Genomic DNA, 22,571 nt, shown 5'->3' with positions numbered 1-22,571 from the left:
CAAGTATCGGTTGCAGCCAGCACCAATTTCTGCGGAACAATAGTCTCAGGGATGGAGGGCTGTGCTGTCTCTGGCTCAAAGCACCTGGACAAAGCGTCTGCCTTAACGTTTTTGCTGCCTGGACTTAATCTCTTAGCTCCCTCGATGTATTCTAAATTCTTGTGATCCGTGAAAACCGTGATAGTGTGCTCTGCTCCTTCTAGCCAGTGACGCCACTCTTCAAAGGCCAGTTTAATGGCCAGGAGCTCTCTGTTGCCTATATCGTAGTTCCTCTCTGCCGGAGAGAACCTACGAGAAAAGTAAGCACAGGGATGTAGTCTTCCCTGTAACCCTGACCGCTGAGACAGCACAGCCCCTACCCCGACCTCCGAGGCGTCAACCTCAACAATAAAAGGATAAGAGGTGTCAACATGTCTCAGGATCGGTGCGGAACAAAACAATTCCTTCAAAGTAGACAAGGCATTCTGAGATTCAGGAGACCAGTGGGTAGTATCTGCCCCCTTTCTTGTGAGACTGGTAAGGGGTGCAATGATCATGGAGTACCCTTTTATAAAACTCCTATAGTAATTTGCAAAACCCAGGAATCTCTGGAGGGCTTTCAGCCCCACAGGTTGCAGCCATTCCAGGACAGCTGTGACTTTAGCAGAGTCCATTGACAGACCTGAGGTAGAAATCACATACCCCAGAAACGTGACGGATGTCACCTCAAAAATACACTTTTCCAACTTGGCGAACAGCATATTTTGTCTCAGCTTGTTCAGCACAATTTTGACATGGATCCTGTGTTCAGAGAGGTTGTCAGAGTAGATCAGTATATCATCGTGATATACCAGAACAAATCTGCCCAACACCTCTCTGAATACCTCATTAATTAATTATTGGAAGACGGCTGGCACATTACACAACCCGAAGGGCATCACTAAGTACTCGTAATGCCCGTCGGGTGTGTTGAAGGCCGTCTTCCATTCATCGCCCTTTCTAATGCGGATCAGGTTGTATGCACCCCTCAGATCCAACTTCGAGAAGATCTTAGCTCTCGTGACCTGTGTAAATAAATCATCTATCAAAGGTAACGGATAGCAATTCTTAACGGTGATCTTATTCAGGCCACAATAATCAATACAGGGTTGCAGGCATCCGTCTTTCTTTTTAACAAAAAAGAACCCTGCCCTGGCAGGTGACCGGGATGGGCGAATGAAGCCCTTGGCCAAATTCTCACGGATATATTCTTGCATGGCCAATTTTTCGGGCCCAGATAAATTGTACAAATGCCCCCGGGGGGGCATACAACCTGAAAGGAGATCGATGGGACAATCGAAAGGGCGATGTGGGGGTAACTTATCTGCTGCCTTGGGACAAAATACGTCAGCATAATCTAAATATTGCTCAGGAACCCCCTCCACCAGTATCCTGGTTTGGCCCAAAGTTACCTTCCCTAAACATTGTTGGAAACAATGTTCTGACCAGGAAACTAATTGCCCGGTGGCCCAATCAATGTGCGGAGAATGAAGGCGTAGCCATAGCATACCAAGTATAATGGTGGACGTAGACATGTGTAACACAAAAAACTGTAATCTCTCCCAATGTAAGACCCCCACCGTGATTCCTATCTGTGGTGTCTGGGACAGCGGACGATTCCTCTGTAGAGGAGAATCGTCCACTGCCGTAACCTGGATGGGTGGTTCCACCGCTGTGAGTGGAATACCCAATCTTTTAGCAAAGTCAATATTCATAAAATTAGCCGCGGAGCCTGAATCGATTAAGGCTTCCGTGGTCTCGGTCTTATCTTCCCATGTAACCGTACAGGGAAAAAGCAACCGTTTTTCTTCTAGGGGTATGAATCGGGTGCCTAGGGTGTTACCCCCTACAACTCCTAGGCGGTAGCGTTTCCCGGCTTATTAGGGCAGTTTCGTACCCTATGCCCCCTTCACCACAATACAAACATAATTGTTCAGACATTCTCCGTCTTCTCTCCACCTGCGTCAACTTTGACCGACCGATCTGCATCGGCTCAGGCGGAGGCAAGAGCGGAGAAGACGAGACAGAGGGAGATGGAGTTACTAGGGGTGCAGTGGGAGGCGCCGCGTAAGATGTCAACCTGACACGATGACTGCCCCTAGTCTGTCTCTGATGGCGTAGCCTACGGTCGATTCGAATGGCCGATGAGATGGCCTCATCGACTGTTTTGGGCTCGGGCTGACTTAACATCAAGTCGGAGACCTCATCCGACAACCCAGACAGGAAGCAATCCAACAGGGCATAGGTGTCCCACCTGGCCGTAACTGACCACCTACGAAATTCGGCCGCATAATCTTCGACTGGACCCTTGCCTTGCCGTAGAAGCTTGAGCTTCCGCTCAGAGGTCGCGGCAAGGTCCGGGTTGTCGTAAATTACTGCCATGGCTTTAAAGAATTCCTCTACAGAGGTCAAGGCTGTGTCTCCGGGGGGCAGGCTATACGCCCAGGTCTGGGAGTCACTAGACAATAAAGTTTTGATAAACGTGACTCTCTGGGTCTCAGTACCAGAGGATCGTGGTCTCAATTCAAAATATGATAACACTCTACTCCTAAAATTGCGGAAGTCAGATCTGTGGCCAGAAAACCGTTCAGGAACAGGCATACGTATGTCCACGCTAGGAGGGGATCGCACCTCATCCACTGACGTCTGGAGGGTTCGTACAGACCCTGACAGAGCCTCAATCAATGCTTTGTGTTCACCCAGCACTCGATTGACATTATCCTCCGAAGTGGCAAGTTCACCCAGAGGACCAGTGCGTGCGTCCATTTTGTTTTGGGTCTGGCGTTCTGTAACGATCGGTGTAACACAGAGAGGATCTGATTACCGGTGAACTGCAGTATCACCGGGAATACAGATATATACCAGATTATAGATGATCTGCAGTATCACCGATAATCCGATATACTAGCTAACCTCTGGACACCTGAGTAGAGTGTTTGGTACAAACAGTAATAATGAGAGGACTGAGCCTCAGAGCAGTAAGGAGTACTGCCCAATTCCTTCTGGACTCTCCCGGAGGGAGGAGTCAGGCTGAGAGAAGGAATGACAGAATGAGAGTGACACTCAAGGGGGAGTGTCACTATCAGGACTGGGAACCGCCTCTAACAGTAAGGTTGGTTCTCGAGGTCGGACAAGCCAGGTCGAAAACACACGGACAGGTAAAGTACAGATTCAGAAGGCAGAGGCGAAGTCTAAAGTACAGGCAGGGTTCGGCAACAGGGTATCAGAATATCGAGGTACAAAATCAGAAGGCAGATGCAGAGTCTAAGGACGAGCCGGGGTTCGGCAACAGAGTATCACAATGACACAGTACAGGATCAACAAATCTAGCTAAGTGTAGGATTACAGCTCCAGCTGGTCCCGGCACACTTTCGGATCTGACTCAGGTCTGCATTCTACCACGTAATGATCGCAACGCCAGACAACGGGCAAGTGAACAGCCAGCAGTATATATACAAAAGGACTCTCCAGTACCTCCCCTAATTGCTGGACCAATGAGGATCGATGGAAATGTCAGCTGACCCGCTCAGTCAGCTGACCTTCTTCTGGCTGCCATATAGGGCCTGCCTCTCTGCGCGTGCGCGCGTCACTCTCAACCCTGGTGGACTATGAGTCCCAGCCACACCAGCACTGTCCCTGATGCCTGCCGCAGGAGCCGCCGCACTGCACGCGGCGGCTTCTCCGCGTTCACCGCTGTTTATGCGGCATGCGGCGGTTCCTCCACGCTCTGAGAGCAAGCGGCTGCTTTTCCGTGCTTTCTCACAGGAACTTCCTAAATAATGTAATTGTGAAAGCAATAGTTTTGCAGTTAAAGGGAACCTTAACTAAAAAAAAAAATGAGTTTCACTTACCTGGGGCATCTACCAGCCCCTTGCAGCCATCCTGTGCCCTCGTAGTCACTCACTGCAAAGGTACGCATGGCAATGAAACTAGCTGGCAGCGGGGACCGGAGGACTGACTGCGAGGGCACAGGATGGCTGCAGGGGGCTGGTAGATGCCCCAGGTAAGTGAAACTCATTTTTTTTTTCTAGAGTTAAGGTTCCCTTTGGGGAATATAAAAGGATGAATTAATGGCAAGCTCAACATATAAACACAGGGGGTATAACTGAAAATATAGAAAACACATACGTTTTAACATTGAATTCCAATAATATTTAAAACACTGGTAATGAGAATCCCAGGTCTATAAGTGGAATACATGTGGGTAAATGTAAAAGGTTGTGTTCTGTTTAACTACCTTATCTGAGTGAATACTGCATTTATGCTGATTTCATACCAGGCCACGCATGCATAGAACGTGGTGACTGGCGGCGACTGACAGATATACCTGGACAGCCAAAGGAGTATTAAGGCAGCCAGGCATGATGGTAAGGAAGCCAACGACCTGATGGGGCTGGAGGAAGGTATGTATGGATACTTTTTTTCATCTCATTTTTCCTATATTAAATAATGTTCTTGGGACTTCCATAGGTAGAACTCCAAAGCAGAAAGTTCTGCCAAGACTCTACCATCCCTCATTTTTTTAAAACAGCAATACAAATTTAAGGTGTTCGATTTGACCAGTGGCGTAACTTGAGGAGCTTGGGGCCCCAGTGCGAGTTTAACAGGGGGCCCAAAAAAACTCTACTGTTATGGAGCCCCAAAACCTACCAAGGACAGCTTCAGTGCAAGAGAGGTGTATTTAGGAAACCGTTTGTTAGGGTTACCGCATTGCAATGCACATATAGAGGTGTTCATTTATAGCGTAGCACCAATGAAAAGCTAATGAGATGGATGAAGAAGGGCCCCTAGTGGGCCCCTCTGGTCCAGGGGCCCCCAGTGTGGTTGCAACCTCTTCATCCCCTGTTGCTACACAGGTTTACTTCACATGCTGGGGGCTTTAATAAATAAAACAATTACATTTAAGAAAAGGTTGCTGAGTAAATGAATGACTTTGTTCTAGATGGTTTTTTGGCAAGTCACAGAGGCAATACTTACAATAATTAAGGCAAGATATGATGAGGACGCACTAATGTTATCGTGCCTTGCATGATAAAGGAATAGATGTGCCACATGCTTTTTTGGTTGGAAATGACAGGATAGGATTAGTGTGTCATTGGGATGATGTTTGGTTTTCTTGCTCTCAAAAGGAGTATGATGATAAGGCTTATCATTGGGGAGAACTAACACCTGAATTCCAATAGATTCTTCCCAAGTTAAAATGCACTCTGTTGAGTCACTGTGACAGCAAATGCCATCACTGTTAATGAAATCCCTGTCCCATTAAGTAGAGTAAGAAAATGCCTCTTAAATTCATATTAATCCCATTTGTCACAGATGCCCGAGAGCATTGTTGCAGAAACCGCTAATAGAATTTGCATATTCATTGGTAAAACAAGGGATTTAGATTATCTTAAATGACACCGTGACTTGAAGTAGTCTTGTTATCACTCATTTTCATCTGTTTAAAAGGCTGCTGTTTTTATTTGCCTATTATGCACAACAAAAAAAAAGCATTCTAGGAACTACGCTATGCAATATTATTGAGTTCCTCTGAATTCAAATAAGCACTCTCCATCAATCGGGGATGCAATTTCTAAACTACACAGGAACTAGACACTTGGATAGGTTTACTCGTGGTCTTTGATTTCAATTGAAACATTGTGACAATGACTGCATAAAAAGGCACAAGACAAAAGATGTCAAAAAGATAGACTGGAAAGAAGCCAATTCATTTGTTTTGAAACAAACACCGACAAAAGAGTTACATTACATGAGCAAAGGTTTCAATGAGGTCTCTGTGCATTCCGTCTGTTCCCATTCATACAGGCAAAGATTTATGTTCTTTTAAAAGCTGGGTTATGTGCGCGGTGCTCAAGGTCATTTACTCTATTACAGCCACTTCAAACTAGCATACGACCCTTACAGTGAATACATTTAAAAAAAGAAAAACAGCTGAGAGAACTGTAGATATAAACAGTTACCTTGGTTTACTGAAATGTTTCTATGCCTTTGTTCACAAGTAAGCAGTATGTTTATAGGTAGGTTATGTAAAACCGAAAGGAGAATAAAACTCTTCATACTTACCTAACTTACCTCCATGTCTCCTCCTCCTGGATTCCTCTGGTTCTGAGTACTGATGCCACTAAAAGAGACCAAGCAGAAGCGTAATGATGACCCCACCACTTTATTTTTTTATTGCTCTGAAATTTAGTTTTCAGCTTTCTCAAAACAATAAACCTTTTAATTTTTGAGGAAGGGGTTACACTTGAGTCTAAGGAAAAACGGAAGTGTTTTTCCGAGGACGTATCTGCTGCATTGGCCGACAGCCAGCTGAGAGCTCATGATTTTTGGCAATAGGGAATTGCATGAATTGTGCGAAAAAAAAGCAGCACGGCTGGTATTTTATTTCCCACAACGGGAAAAGGCACATTGCTCCCACTGCACTGTGATTGTACTTTGGGAAGCATTATGTTTGTATTCACGTGCACTTTTGCAATGCGGGAAAATGGCCACAATTTTGGCAAGTGTGACTCCTTCTTTGATAAGGTAAGACAAGTATGTAATAGTAAGGACCTCATAGCTAGTTGCAACCAAACCAAAAGTGATATATCATTGTGCACATGGACTACTTGTATCAATGCTCTTAGACAGGGTTGCTCGTAAACTACGCCAGTGCGAATATAAGCGTCATAGTCCGCAACTACGCATTGTAGTTAGTAGGTGAAGTTTAAAAATTATGCTTACGTATTTACGCGTAGTCATAGTACCGCTATTCAACGCTTCGCCGGCTACGCGTAGTTGATGTATGTATTGCAAAGTCAACTACGCGTGCGGTAACCGCGTCTATACGGATCATTGTTTGTAATTGCGCATGCGCAGAAATATTATTGCCCTTCTATACGTATACAATTCCACATTGGAAGGTGGAATGTACGCATATATTAGTTCACACATGCGCATATTTAGCGGATTAATGTGGAAATTCTTACGCATAAGGGCATAAGTGTCCGCATACACTACGCTTTGCACTACGTGAAGCTTTTGTATTTTAATGTGTAGTCTACGAAATGAAAACGTAGCGAATGTTTGGATTTCGAAAACGTAGATTGAGAAGCGTAATTGCATAGAACTATGTGTAGTTCCAGCGTAGCGAAGTTGGATGACTATGACCATCCCTACTCTTAGACTTTTGTAACTCCCTTGCTGTTCCAGTTATTGCGGCAAGGGGGCAGCGCAGCACTTTTTTTTATTTTATTTTTTTAAAATCATGTAGCTAGCCTAGCACTAGCTACATGATAGCCGCTGAGCAGCGGCATCCCCCCATCCACTCCGATCGCCTCCGGTGATCTGCACAAGCAGGAAATCCCGTTCAGAATGGGTTTTCCTGCATGGCTTCCCCCGTCGCCATGGCAATGATCACGATGACATCACCGACGTCATGGACATCGGGACATCAGAGGGAGTCCCGATCCACCCCTCAGCGCTGCCTGGCACTGATTGGCCAGGCTGCGCAAGGGGTCGGGGCGGAGCGACGGGTAGCGGCGAATCGGTGGCGAGCAGCAACGATCGAGTTACGCACGCAGCTAGCAAAGTGCTAGCTGCGTGCAATAAAAAAAAATTTGTGAAAATCGGCCCAACGGGGCCTGAGCAATCCTCCTGCGTAGGTTACCCTGAGCTCAGCTCAGGATAACCGGCAAGAAGGTTAACAAAGCTAACCTGTATAAAAAGAAAATATGAATGCTAAGTAGAGAAAAGCCTCTGGACGGTCCAAAGGCTTCCAGTGTCCTCCTTGACCCAATCGATTCTAGCCTGGAAGCTCTTGTTCGTGGCCATACTTCCCATGCATATTTGGCTTACTGGACACAGGTGCAGCCATTTGCAGTACGGCTATGCTCATACATGCAGGGGACCACAGCCACCAGAACATATCCAACGAGTTCTGAAGTACCCCTTACCCATTTCACAAAGAGTTAAAAAAAATAAATTTAAACGATACAGATAGAAGTATATTATTCTTAATTAATCATAAATTCGTATATTTAGTTAACACCATCCCAATCTCCTTGGAAATGTCTCACGCCAGTATCCTCTGGACATCTTGGTTGAAGATCCCCTGACAAACAACTTTTCAAGATGCTTTGCCAGAGCTTACTATACCTCCCATCACTACGTATCACACCCCCTTCCACCCCCTTCTCCCCGACACCCGGGGCATCCACAGCACTCTGCCCTGACACCACCCCTGGTACCTGCTACACTTGCCGCATGCAGACACATGAGTTCTTTGCAGACAATCTCCACTGAACTGTGGGTAACCCCAGCAAAAGCCTCTTTGAATTTGCTACCTGGGTTTCCTATTGGTTGATACAGGAACTAATGGGATCCCTTAAAATGGAGAAAAGCTACCTAAGGTAAGACCAGAGGTATGTTCATACTGGATTCATACACCTCTGTATGTTGACCTGGCATTACTCCTTGTCATAGGGGTCCCCTTCCTTCCTGGGCCCGAGCCTTTTAATCTTAAATTTAACCCTCCTGGAAGATCCCAAGCTGCATCGCACACAGAGAGCTGTGCAGGCGTAGTTTTGAATCACTCAGACACAGTAAAAGCTAATCGCTAGTTGACAAGCTCTTTCCTTCCTTGCGTAGGTGCAGTCCCAAACTCGCGCCTGTGCATAATTGCTCTGCACTGCTTGGAAGAACTTCCAGGCAGCTGTGGAGTTCTGAAGACCCCAACTACATTGATCAATGCCAGGACATTAAATAAAAGATAATCTATTTATCTCACACATTTTAAGTGAGGTCAGAGGTACCTTAAGTAACTGATCCCCCCATAGGCAGTGCATAGTCAGACTATGAAATTCTTTATCACAGCAGATACTGTATTTTAATTGTAGGATGATCTACATACTTGTACACTGTAAGCAATGAAATAAATTGAATTTTGTGCCTGTAATTACAATTTTAATAATGATTATACCAATGATTATGTGCACTGCTCTGAATATTTTTCATGGCATAACGATTGCATGCTGACTGAAAAGCTAGGTACACAGAGGTGTCCATCACATAAAATGATCTTTCCTGATGGAATGGATAAAGCAGAGAACAAGCAAGGGGCATGCCTTAAGAGCTGAAACAAAAATAACAAGAGCAGTTAGCTGAGGTTATCGTCTGAAATTATCACGATTAACGATTTACTTAGAGTGCATACACACATCCAATGTTGCATACACACATCCAATTTTGATTGGCCAATCACTGGCCAATTTTGCCACCTCCATGTAGTATGAGGGCTAGCAGATTTTAATAAATACTATGTATAGATAAACTCTTCAGATGGCATTACATCAGGCGACTTGGTGGCCGATCGACCATCCAATTCGATTATTATAATCGAATTGGATGCACCACTGATAAAGCGACCAATTTTGGGTCGGAAATTGGTCGCATGGTCGATCACACATGCCACAAGATGTCGGGCCGAAGTTGGTTGGTTGGGTGTGGGGCGGTACGGCGGATGGTGATTTCCGGAACAGGCAATGAGACGACGAAACCCACGCCGCTACCGCTGCAGTGTATAAATGTGCCTGGTGTGTGCATTTATACGTTACCTTTTCTGTAGCAGCCTCCGCGCAGTATCCGTAACCTCCGGGCAGCTCTCCGCACACGCTACTGGCTCATAGTGTCTGATGTCGGCGCATAGCATCTGACGTCAAACGCAAAGCGCCAGTGGCGTGTACGGATAGCCGCCCGGAGGATTACGGACACCGCGCGGAGGCTGCTACAGGACAGGTAACGTATAAAGGCACACACGGGGGGTGGGGAACATTGTACATTGGGGCAGTGGCGGTGTGGACTCAGATGATTCCCTGAAGATTGCATGCTGAAATCGGACAAGAATAGGCCTGTAGTGTATGGGCATAATCAACAAATAAAAAAAATATCTCTAATCAGATTTGATTAGAGATAAATGTGTCTCTTTGTCGAATCTGCCCATGCATCGCTAGATGTATGGTTACCTCTATACTACATGGATGTGGTACAATGGCCAATAATTGGCAAATAAAAATTGAAACTGTAGCTGATGAATAAAGACTGGTGCACACTTTCAATTATGATTGGCCCATCACTGACCAAATTTACCATCTCCATGTAGTATGATGGTCAACAGATATTGAATGCTATGGGCAAATTGAATAGGTAAACCCTTATATTACATGGAAGTAGTAAAATTGGTCAGTGATTGGCCAATCGTAATTAAAAGTGTGTACCAGGCTTTAAACTCTGTACGAACTTTTTACTGGCAAAGAACATCTGTTATATTAAACAAAAAACAGTTGAATGAAACTGAATTAATACTGCATTAAACTAGCGTGATTTACTTTTGCACTGTCACCAATATAAAATCAGAAGATTAAAAACTGGGGCCGTATTGTGATTGGAGTTAAAGTAAAAACATAGCATAATAAAGTATGCCTTATTGCAGGAAATGGGTAGACAGACATTGAATGATCATTATCTTGGATTCATTTGATTAAATACCGATATATTTTAAGAATAACAATGTGCAAATGCAGTTCTTTGTATCTGCATATAGTGCTCTAAGTCCAATATAGAGATGGTGTCATTGGCAAGCAAGAATACCATCAACTTGTACTAAATTGATGAAATGTGATTTATCACAGTCCTAGTTTATGGGAATTATTACAACTGAGTTACTAAAGAAAATGTCAGATGGGTGTTTTTATTTTAGAGAGATGCTTTTTTATTTCGTGAGATCTGTCATCCTAAGGACAGAGAAGGATGAAGACAGATCGTTTGAGCAGACTAACAGCTTTCTTCTTTTCTTTCTGTCAGAAGACGCTGCAAGCAATGTCTCAGTCGGGCTAACTTCACACTAGTGAAATAATCTTATGTAAAAAAAATCTATTGTCCTGTTACATGATGGTTGCATTATGTTGCAGAATAATGCTGAAATAAAATCACATAGCAAGCTAGATAAGTGCCATGGAAAGCATTTAAAAGCATTTACCAATCTTCTATAGGAAGACATCTGACATCATCGTACTTACTGCAATAAATATATTAAGGACATTCGTAGCAAAGAACAGAGTCTTATAATTTTATTTTCAGTTATATAGCTTTGTTTTATAACATTGCATCATTCTGTCATATTTGAAGTATAGAAACCACACTCTATCTTTTAAGCTAGAAGTTTTGAATCAGGATGATACCATTTATTGGCTAACTTAGAGATGGATAAACAGTGAGCTTTCGACTTATAAAAAGCCGTCGTCGGACTGGTTCCTGACCAAAACTGAAAAGCACAGCTTATATACACTGACATACAGAGGAGAAACATTCTTTAGCAAACATAAATGTAATTAGATGCCTTAACTGTTACTGAGGAGGCTTTCCCAGGCATCCTATCTAAATTGATAAGATCAATAGAATCCTCAACATGATATAAAGCAGACTCTAGTGATGAAGAGACATCGTAAATTCCGAATTCAAATGGTAACTGGCCTGGTTACATGCACCATTAATTCTAAGCTTAGGAACCAGTCCGACGAAGGCTTTTTATAAGTCGAAAGCTCACTGTTTATCCATCTCTAAGTTAGCCAATAAATGATATCATCCTGATTCAAAACTTCTTGCTTTTACTCATGGCTAACATAGTACAATACTTTACTGCTTCTACTATCTTTTAAGCTATAAGACAAAGAAGAAATAATAACTCTTTGAACTTTCCTGCAGTAAAACCTTATCTCAACCTGTCTCTCACTGTTTCTTTGCTGTTCAAGTGCTTCAGAAAACAGGACTGTATAGAAGAGCTCAGAGAAGCTCTTTTGCATAGATAACAACTGACTTTTTTTTTTCTTTTTTACTTTTTCTGTAATGGAAAACAACATGAGAGTTTTTTATTTGTTACTACTGTACTATTTCCTAGCTGAACTACACATACAATTCATTATCTTATAACTTTATTTTCGCTTCAGGTTTGCTTTACGTAACATTAAAGAATGTTTGAACATTCCTCATCTCTCTGATTAGTAAAAGGTGATTGATGTTGCTGAGTCATTGTCTGGGTTGAAGCAGAATTCTTAACATGTATTCATTAAAGTGGAATCCCCGGGAATCATTTGAACTACATGAATGTAGCCACAGCTCCAACGCATCATTCAGCTGTATGGGTTTTCATTAGAGCAATTAAAGGGGAACTGAAATAAAAATAAAACTTATGATATAATGAATGTTATGTGTAGTACAGCTAGGAAATAGAACATAAGTAGCAAAGATGTGAGTCGCATATTGTTTCCAGCACAGGAAGTGTTAATGTCAGGGTTCTTGCGAACCGTCGGTTTCTGTTGATCCCATCACTGGTGTCAAGGGCGAGCAGCCCCAGGGCGTGGAGTCTAAATGAGCACGGGTCTTCACCAGTGGACCCCGCAAGGGATGACGGGCCATCACCCCTAGTGGGTGGCGGACTACTTTGCTGCCAGGTGCTCGCAGTTCACGACCCCCAGAACTACCACACCAGTGACAGAAAGAACAGAGGGTAACCAGAATGTGTTAAACTTCACAACTGGACAGCAATGCTAGGAAGAGCAAACCAGTGTTTACTATAAAGAATGCATTCTTACCTGTAATTTTTGATTCTTTCATCTCTCTCTGCTTCTATTCTGTTTGTGCAGTGGAGGTGCCTTGTGCAGGCAAGTCATATGTCCACATTCGCTCTGGTCCAGGTGTCTCACTCCTAGCAAGCTCTCTCTACCCCTGGTGCTAACTACTCCTTCAGTCTCTGATGCAGAAGTTCCCAAATAGCCTGACAGCAACAGTCCGGAACTATTCCCTTGTGAGTCATGACAGGCATGTCCTTGGTGGGAAGAGGATGACTACAAAGGGCACATAAAAGTGATCAATAAAGGGAGCAACTACATTTACTGATTTATAGAAGAAATCACAAACTATTAAATAAATTAATTCCATAAGTTATTTACGGTATTTTATGGCAACTTTTTTTCAACACTTTTGTTCACCTATACGTTTTCTGCCCCCTGAAAAGCTAGTGTATCATGCTTTCAGTCTAAGGTCACTTTGACACGGCGAGCTGAACTAAGCTCTTGTTGGGCAGTTCATACTCACAGCTGCCGGCCATTCCAGTGCAATTAAAATGCAACTGAATGGCATTTGTAACACCACGTGTCATTTTTTGACATGTAGTGGTGTTACCTGGTGAAAGAAAATTGCAACAAGTTGCGTCTGAGCACTTAGATGTCACTCCATGGGTGGGGGGCATCTCTTTACCCTCGATACCAAACACTAGCAAGTGCCTGGCTGGTGCATGAGAGCCACTGAAAGGCAGTGAATACACTGCCTTCAAACTCCCGTCTAAAACAGGATAAAGGTGCATATGTATGTGGCACAAGTGTCACCCATAAAGACCAAGCTCCATCCTTCAAGAGACACTGCGGGTAAGGAGTAGGGATGAGCTTCGGAATTCAGCAAAATTCTTATTTCCAAGTTTCCGATCAGAAATCAGCTTTCCGAAGCGGACATTGGTATGCGGAAAATGGTCAGTCACAAGACTCGGGATTATTAAGCCAATCACAGAATGCGGAAGTGTACCGTGTTTGCCAATCGGAAATTCGGATTAGCCATATCAGTGTACAGTCACAAAAAAATAGTGTATTCTGCAAAATTCCTTTTTTTATACAATTAACTAACTTTATTGACAAAAAATAATAAATAAATAAAAAGTTGGAAATCGGAAATTCTGATTTCTGCGGAATTCTGCAAAAATCAGAAAGAAACTTGTCAGAATGAGGAATTCTGTCGAAATTGGGAATCGACATTTCTGACGATTCCTTGCAAAAAGTACAATAAAACCATTTTTCTTGGTTATACCTGAGTGTTGTGTTTCTATGGAGGGATAATAGTGCAGCAAATGATAGAATGGCTTATTTAGGGACGGGGTAAAGGGGCAACAATGCACTAGATCTCTAAACAAGTTTGGGTGGCACCTATACATATGTCAGATTCTTGACTGAGACAGCCCCAAAAGGTTACCTGGGTAAGTTTCATCTAGTGTGAAGACTTAAGTGACCTGCTAGTAGCTAGGCTAGTATTTTGTTCCCACTGCTCTACTAACAAAGATAAGCAAGATAAACTATTTTTCTAAATTTCTGTACTTATTGGGTCAATCAGTGAAGCTATATTTTTCTCTAATTATCTCTCTTAGTCATTAGTATGAATTCAAAGCCTAAACACTGTTCAGAACTTTTGCAACTTATAACTTTTGAAGGACAAAAATTAATATGTATAATACATGAAAAATGTTATTATTTCATTCATAGACCAATGGCACATTCTTTGTATGTTTTCAACTTCTTTTCTTGTTATCCCTCTAACTAATGCTTTTTAAATGAGTGAAAGAGGTAACTAGATAGAAAGATTTAGTGAATGACCGATCCAAAGAGCATAGAGCCTTGAACAACAATAACATTAGTTAGATTTTCCTGTAAAAAGTCATTCATTTTACTTGCCACTGGAGCTATACAAATGAAAGTGCATTTAAACTCAGACTATGTCACTTAGGGCAGGTGTGCAGCTAAGGTTTTGGTGGCCCCAAGAAGCCCATCATTTGGGGCCCCCTCCCACCAGTGAGTGTGGCGCAAAGTGACAAAAATGGGTGTGGCCCAACCACCGAAAAAAGCGGCACGCGGAGCAATCCACGGGGAAGCAGTTGGCTTGGCCATGACATGATGTGTGTGAAGCCAAATACTTGCAAAATAAATATAGGCCCCAGGTGAACAAATGAGATAGGGACTGTAGTTCTATTCTGACCCTGAATCCATTCTCCTTTATCTCCCTCTGTGTCACCCCAGTTTGTGCCTCTTTTGTCCCCCTCTGTGTCACCCTTGTTCCCCCATGCCTCTTTTGTCTACCTGTGTCACCTCTTATCCCCCGCTGTGTCAGTTTTTTCCCCGTGCCCTCTCATAGCCAAGTGTAGGTGCCTCCAGTATAGGTATCCAAGCAAAGGTCATCCCACTATAGGTAGCCAGACATAGATGCCCAGAGTATAGGTAGCCAGGTACAGGTGGTGCCCACAGTATAGGTAGAGAGCTATAGGTGCCCAGTATAGGTAGCCAGGTACAGGTGCTGCCCCAGTATAGGTAGCGAGCTATAGGTGGCCAGTATAGGTAGCCAGTATTTTGTCTCCCTCTGTGTCACCCCTGTTCTCCCATGCCTCTTTTGTCTACCTGTGTCACCTCTTATCCCCCGCTGTGTCAGTTTTTTCCCCATCCAGTATAGGTATCCAAGCATAGGTCATCCCACTATAGGTAGCCAGACATAGATGCCCAGAGTATAGGTAGCCAGGTACAGGTGGTGTCCCTAGTATAAGTAGCTAGGTACAGTTGGTGCCCCTAGTATAGCTAGCGAGCTATAGGTGCCCAGTATAGGTAGCCCTGTACAGGTGGTTCCCCCAGTATAGGTAGCAAGCTATAGGTGCCCAGTATAGGTAGCCAGGTATAGGTGGAGCCCCAGTACAGGTAGTGAGCTATAGGTGCCCAGTATAGGTAGCCAGGTACAGGTGCTGCCCCAGTATAGGTAGCGAGCTATAGGTGGCCAGTATAGGTATCCAGCTACAAGTAGATCCCCAGTATAGGTAGCAAGCTATAGATGCCCAGTATAGGTAGCCAGGTACATGTAGAGCCCCAGTATAGGTAGCAAGCTATAAATGCCCAGTATAGGTTGCCAGGAATAGGTGGTGCCCCCAGTAAAGGTAGCGAGCTACAGGAATAGGTATCCAGGTACAGGGGGAGCCCCAGTAAAGGTAGCAAGTTATAGTTGCCCAGTATAGGTAGACAGGTACAGGTGCTTCCCCTAGAAACGTACGTGCCAGCGTTCCATCGGCAACTCCTCTCACAGTGCTCTCCTCACTCTCTCCTGTCACTGGGCGTGGCTTTGCTTCTACCGCTGTGGTTACTTCCGGCAGGCACCTCCAATGTCATGAGAGGCGCCGCCAGGTAACCATGGTGACAGGACACACAGCCGAGCCCGGCAAAAGGAGAGAGTGAGGTAAGAGGAGTTGCCGATGGAATGCTGGCACGTAAGTTGCAGGGGCCACGCAGAGCACAGGGCAGGCCGCCAGCGGAAAGCAAGGACCCCTCCAAAGCAAGGCCCAAAAAGCAGGGGCGTGCCTAGCTTGTACGCTGGTGGCGCCCCTGACTTAGGGAATGATTTATCATTAGCCATAAAAACAGCTTATGTTCCCTTTCAAATGCTATATGGCCTATCACTCAACTGCTGCTCCTGTCCCACGTCCATATTATGGAAATTCTTTGTCCTGTCCAACTGATACTTTTAATCAATTTTTGGTCAAAATGGATCAAAATTCTAATAATCATACATTGTGGGGGAATCGATACCCAGCAGATTTAATAAGAGTGATCATATGGGCATCAAATTTCCTGTTTGTTTGCCTGCATTCGCCTTAAGTTTGATTGGCAGCAAAGGTGCTGATTTTATTATTCTCCTCAGTTCTGGACTCAAGGGCATAGCAATAGCCATAGTGCTATCAGTGGTGTAGCTAAGAATTTGAGGGCCCCAGTGCAAGTTTTACCTTGGGGCCCCCTCAAGCACTCTATATACATAACAATTGATACGGTGCACCAAAATTAATCGAGGACAACCACAGTTGAAGAGGTGCAAGAAGGGGATGGGGAACAGTGTGTTAATGATCACTGTTGTTGAGGGTTGTTGAGGGTGGGCACCTCGGGGCCCCATTGGCCTAATGGCCCTGGTGCAGTCGCTACCTCTGCACCCCCTACTGCTATGCCACTGGCAGCTATAGCGGTAGGGGCAGGTGTCATTGCTCAAGAGTGCCACCATCTGATGGCCCCATGAAGGTTTTGCTATGGGGCCCCGCAATCTTTTGCTACACCAATGTCTCGTCTCAGTACATCACATGATGCAGAGTAACTAATAACATGGAAAAGTAGGTCCAAGGATTCCCTGCTCACATCAGAACATGAAGGTGTGAAGAGTTTGCAGTTATCTGCTGAACTCAGCTCCAGGACTGCAGAAATCTGCTGCAACATCCCAGGGACGTCAGTGGTAAGCAAGAGTAGAAACATTATATGAACCATATCACTTGTTTCTGATACAGTACCAGTAAAAAAAATGTAAATGTAAAAAAGAGATTCAAGTATAAGTATACCTTGCATCAGAGAGCTGTGGAGACAGCTGTTCTAAAAAATGTTCTTTTCCTGTTTTCTGGCCGTACTAATCATTTGGATCAGCAAAAAGCACATTTTATTGTCTCGATTCAAATCTGCATACAATGTGCATTACATCTGCAAACAAGCTGGAATTTTCAGCATTTAACCGGTCATCTTTAGATTTTTGAATCTCTAGTCTACAACAATTTCTGAATCTCTAATCTACAAAACCGGGGTTCTGACTCTCCAATGACTTTCCTATCTGCATCATTTTACCAGCTAGAGTCAGAAAGCATTATGCCTAGAAAAAAAGCATTTTCTAGAAGGATGTCAAGACAGCTGCCTTCATATTTCTGTAATAAATGTGTACATTACGGATAAGATTACCTCACATATATAAATAGCTCATAGCTCATACAAAAAACTGCAGTGAGACCCTGAAAGACTTGAGAGAACACCTTGGGACGTTTCTATCACTGTGGAAAGGGTCCTTTAACATGAGAGGACTAAGCTAATGTGGACTAGTCTTCAAAAGCGATTGGTTATAGTAAAGAGTTTTTTTTAAAGAAAAAAAAGCCTTTTTTTTCTCTTAAAGGGAATGTCCAAGCAAAATAAAAAAATGAGTTTCACTTACCCGGGGCTTCTACCAGCCCCATGCAGCTATCCTGTGCCCTTGTAGTCACTCACTGCTGCTCCAGTCCCCCACTGGCAGCTTGCCGACCTCGGAGGTCGGCAGGACGCATTGCGTACATTTTTATGCATTCCCGCTAGTGTAGGAACAGTAACACATACATTTTTACGCATTACTGGTTCAACGCGTAAAAACATATGTGTTAATGTTCCAACACTAGCAGGAATGCGTAAAAATGTACGCAATGCGACCCGCCGACCTCCGACGTCGGCAAGCTGCCAGCGGGGGACTGGAGCAGCAGTGAGTGACTACGAGGGCACAGGATAGCTGCATTGGGCTGGTAGTAGCCCCAAGTAAGTGAAACTCATTTTTTTATTTTGCTTGAACTTTCCCTTTAAGGAACAAAACTGAGGGCTACTTTTATTTCCCACTCAGGATGTAGGAATCTGAAGAAGGCATTACTATGTGCTAAAGGGGACATTTTTAATCTCTCAAGTGTAGCCACTTGCCTGCAAATTGTGTAATCCTAATTCAAAACTTTCTGTCAAAATAAAACAGCAAAGTGCTGCTGTGTTGATTTCATCTGATTTCCGTAAGGAGTTGGAAAGGAATATTTTCTCTCTTTTAGAGCAAAATAGCCCCCACTTTTCAAGGTTTTTCTTGTCTGCCTGGATCAGATGAGGATTTCTGAGAGCTTTTCTTTTTCTCTTGGTTAAATGCTATGGACACATTTATGTTTTACCCTGTAGATATGAAGCAGATATGAAGTTAAAGCTCAAGGATTAAGCTACCAAGTGAACGATCAAAAAGTGCATATTTTCAAATGGTCCACACGGCATTAAAGTTTACTTGCTCATGGACAGGCAGACCATGTAATATAAGCACATACAGCACTCTGGCTCTTTAGCTTCATTAAACCATACTTCAAGTGATATAAAAATAAAGTTAGATACATACCTCAGTAGTAGGGAGCCTATACAAGGTCCAGAGATTACGCGGTTTATGGCAGATCCCAACATTCCAGATTAGGGTGCTTCTATACCTATTCTACTGGTGTCAGTTGAATAGGTTACTTCTGACCACGCTCCCTGCCATGCATAATATTACTGATATTCTTCTATTGGGGAATGGTAATTTTACCAATATTTTACTATCCCTTACCATAACCCTATTTTCACATGAGCCCTCCCTATACTGATGTCTAACCCGAAACTGACCCCCCCCAAACTGATGCCTAACCCTATCCAACCCTCACCCCAAAATCTGCTGTTATATAACACTAAACCTAACCATATTCTCACACAAGCCCATCCTCTATCAATGCCTAACAATACCTGACCCCCCCTCCCCAACTGATATCTAATTCTAACGGATGCTCACTCTCCGAATCCAAACCATAACAGTCTCCGCGCACGCACAGACAGGACCTTTATGCAGGGAGGAGGCGCGTCAGCTGACCGGCCGGTCGGCTGACGTCAGAGGAGATGCTCGCCGCTCCTCATTGGTTGATAGGAGGGGGCGTGCCAGAAGGGTCTCCTCTGCTTCATAAGCCTAGCTGTATCACTCGCAACTTGTCTGCTGTTGCGAATACTTGGTGTTAGCGCTCAGACCCTTAGATAGTACCGGTGTGCTTTGATCCGGGAGGAAACCGGGGATTTCACACAAGATAGGAATTGTTTGTTAGCCTTAAAGATTATACTTTACTGTGTATTATTTTGTGCATGACTCTGGCTCGTTCTGACCACTCTCCTGCTCAGTGATTCTGTACCTTTGCTCATCTGATTATAAATCACAATATCTCTGGAAGAATAGGGAATGTGGTCAAATAAGACCAAAGTTAGGGCATAACTCTAATAACATCAATAATAAATAAATAAATAAATAAATGTCTCCTCATGCATCATGCCAACATATAAATATATCAAACTACCAAAAAAGAGGATTGGCTCTTGGGTGCATAAGAAGCTACAAAACAGTTTTTATTGTTATACAAATTTAAATATACAAGTAAATACGTGAGTGATTTTACTGACTAGAGTTCCCCTTAAAATCAATGGGTGATCTCCCCAGGCAACAGTGTTCAAAATGGTGAGGCTGCAGTCCTCACAAAAATAGGTAAAACAGAGAGTTCCACTCCAGTACCTAGATCCACAGTTGATGGAGGTATATACAAATAAGTTTGAATTTCATTATCCAGACAAAGGATGATTGATAAAAACCACCTTGTATAGTGGAAGTTGAGCTGAATCAATCCAATCAAATATTGATGAAGCTTATTGTTGGATGCATATCACACCCACATCATAAAGGGGTATGTTGTAGTTCATATGCTATATCATGAAACATTCAGGCAATAAAACATGAAGCATCTATATATATAATAGAGTACATGCCTCAACCTTCAAGCAAGAAGAAGAAGTAGCGCCCTGCCCCCAGGGCCGGTCCAAGCAAGAAGAAAGGGCTGGTCCAAGCAAGAAGAAGAAGTAGTGTCATATCAAACCAAGGGCACAGAGGGATAATTTGCATATTCAGTAGCAGTGCATTGTGGGTAACCACAAATGTTCACTTATAGCTGAATTATTGCAGATTTGCTTCTGTTTTAAGAAGGAAAATTACACCAAGCTTTGCTTTTTTTAGTAGGAGGGCTTTTTGGTCCCTTTTATCCCCCTATACATTCTTAGTAGTTTGGGTCACCCTGAGCTGCTTGGTTACCCTGTTGTACTGGTACAAGCCCTAGCTCATACAGCCATATCAACCCCTGCTATGCATTGATGAGGACCAAATGTCTGAAATAGGCTGTCACATGTGGGTTTGATATGACTGTGTAAAACTTTACGATAACCTTAAGTGTGGCAAAAAAAAAAAAAAGACAGTTACTCACCTGGGACTTCCCTCAGCCCCCTGCAGCTGATCGGTGCCTTTGATGTGTCTTGGAGATCCTCCCGTCCTCGCCGGTGACCACTTCTGGTTTCGCCATCAGGACTCGACAGGCATGGGAACGCGAGTGATTCTTCGCATTCCCAGCCACAATATCGCCCCCTATGCTGCTATTGTGGCCAGGAGGCCGCAATAGCAGCATAGGGGACGATATTATGGCTGGGAGGCCGCAATAGCAGCATAGGGGGCGATATTATGGCTGGGAACGCGAAGAATCACTCACGTTCTCATGCCTGTCGGCCGGTGACAGCCAAACCAGAAGTGGTCGCCGGCGAGGACGGAAGGATCTCCGAGACACGACGAGGGCACCGATCGGCTGCAGGGGCTGAGGGAAGCCCCAGGTGAGTAAATGTCATTTTTTTGCCACACTTAAGGTTACCTTTAAAGCTATAGGCTTGCTTAACTTACCAAGGGTGAAAAGGAATAATTTGCATGTTTAGTAGCGGTGCATTGTGGGTAATCACAAATGTTCACTTATAGCTGAATTATTGCAGATTTTCTTCTGTTTTAAGAAGGCAAATTACACCAAGCTTTTATTTTTTTAGTAGAAGGTCTTTTTGGTCCCTTTTATCCACCTATACATTCCAAGTGGTTTGGGTCACCCTAAGCTGCTTGGCTACCCTGTTGTACTGGTCCAAGCCCTATCTCATACAGTCTTATCAATCCCTGCCATGTGCTGATGAGGACCAAAACTCTGAAACAGGCTGTCACATGTGGGTTTGATATGGCTGCGTAAAATTTAAAGCTATAGGCTTGCTGTACATCAGTTGTTCTGGATGCTTGCTTGGCTTACTAAGGGTGAAAAGGAATTATTTGCATATTTAGTAGCAGTTCATGTGTATAACCACAAATGTTCACTTATAGCTGAATTCTTGCATATTTCCTTCTGTTTTAGGAAGGCAAATTACACCAAGCTTTGCTTATTTTAGTAGGAGGTCTTTTTGGTCCTTTTTATCCCCCTATACATTCTGAGAGGTTTGGGTCACCCTGAGCTGCTTTGTTACTCTGTTGTACTGGTCCAAGCCCAATCCCGTACAGCCTTATCAATCCCTGCCATGTACTGATGAGGACCAAAAGTCTGAAACAGGCTGTCACATGTGGGTTTGATATGGCTGTGTAAAATTTAAAGCTATATGCTTGCTATACACCAGTGGCTCTGGATACTTGCTTGGCTTACCAAGGGGGAAAAGGGGTAATTTGCATATTTAGTAGCAGTGCATTGTGGTTAACCACAAATGTTCACTTATAGCTGAATTATTGCAGATTTCCTTCTGTTCTAAAACGGCAAATTACACCAATACAGCGTGCGGCATTGCAGGAAGTGACGACAGTGGAACGCACGATGGAACACGGAAGAGGTGAGTCATCCCCGCCCGCTGCCTCTTACTAATAGTGGCAGCTGCTACTGTGCTTAAGCTGGAGGGGGAGCGCACATGAGGGGCCCAGGGGAGGGCTTCCTGCTGAGCTTAAGCTGGAGGAGGAGTGCACATGAGGGACCCAGGTGAGGGGGGGGTTCCTGCTGAGCTTAAGCTGGAGGTAGAGCACGCATGGGGGACCCAGTTGAGAGGGGTCCAACCCCCCTCCCCGCCGCTGTGCCCAATACCCCCTTCCTGCCCTCTACCCTCTTATGCGGCGTATGCTACGCTGCGGGTCGGTTAGTTCCACATAAGCAAGCAAGGCCTGTATGCATAGAGCCAGAGCGCAAATAGCAGATGGAAAACAGCAGGTCTCAATGTGTGTGGTAACACAGAGTAGCTTGCACAGTCCCCCAATCG

This window comes from Hyperolius riggenbachi, chromosome 2 (assembly GCF_040937935.1).
Source record: "Hyperolius riggenbachi isolate aHypRig1 chromosome 2, aHypRig1.pri, whole genome shotgun sequence".
Lineage (NCBI taxonomy): Eukaryota > Metazoa > Chordata > Amphibia > Anura > Hyperoliidae > Hyperolius > Hyperolius riggenbachi.
Note: the sequence above shows the minus strand (reverse complement) of the source record.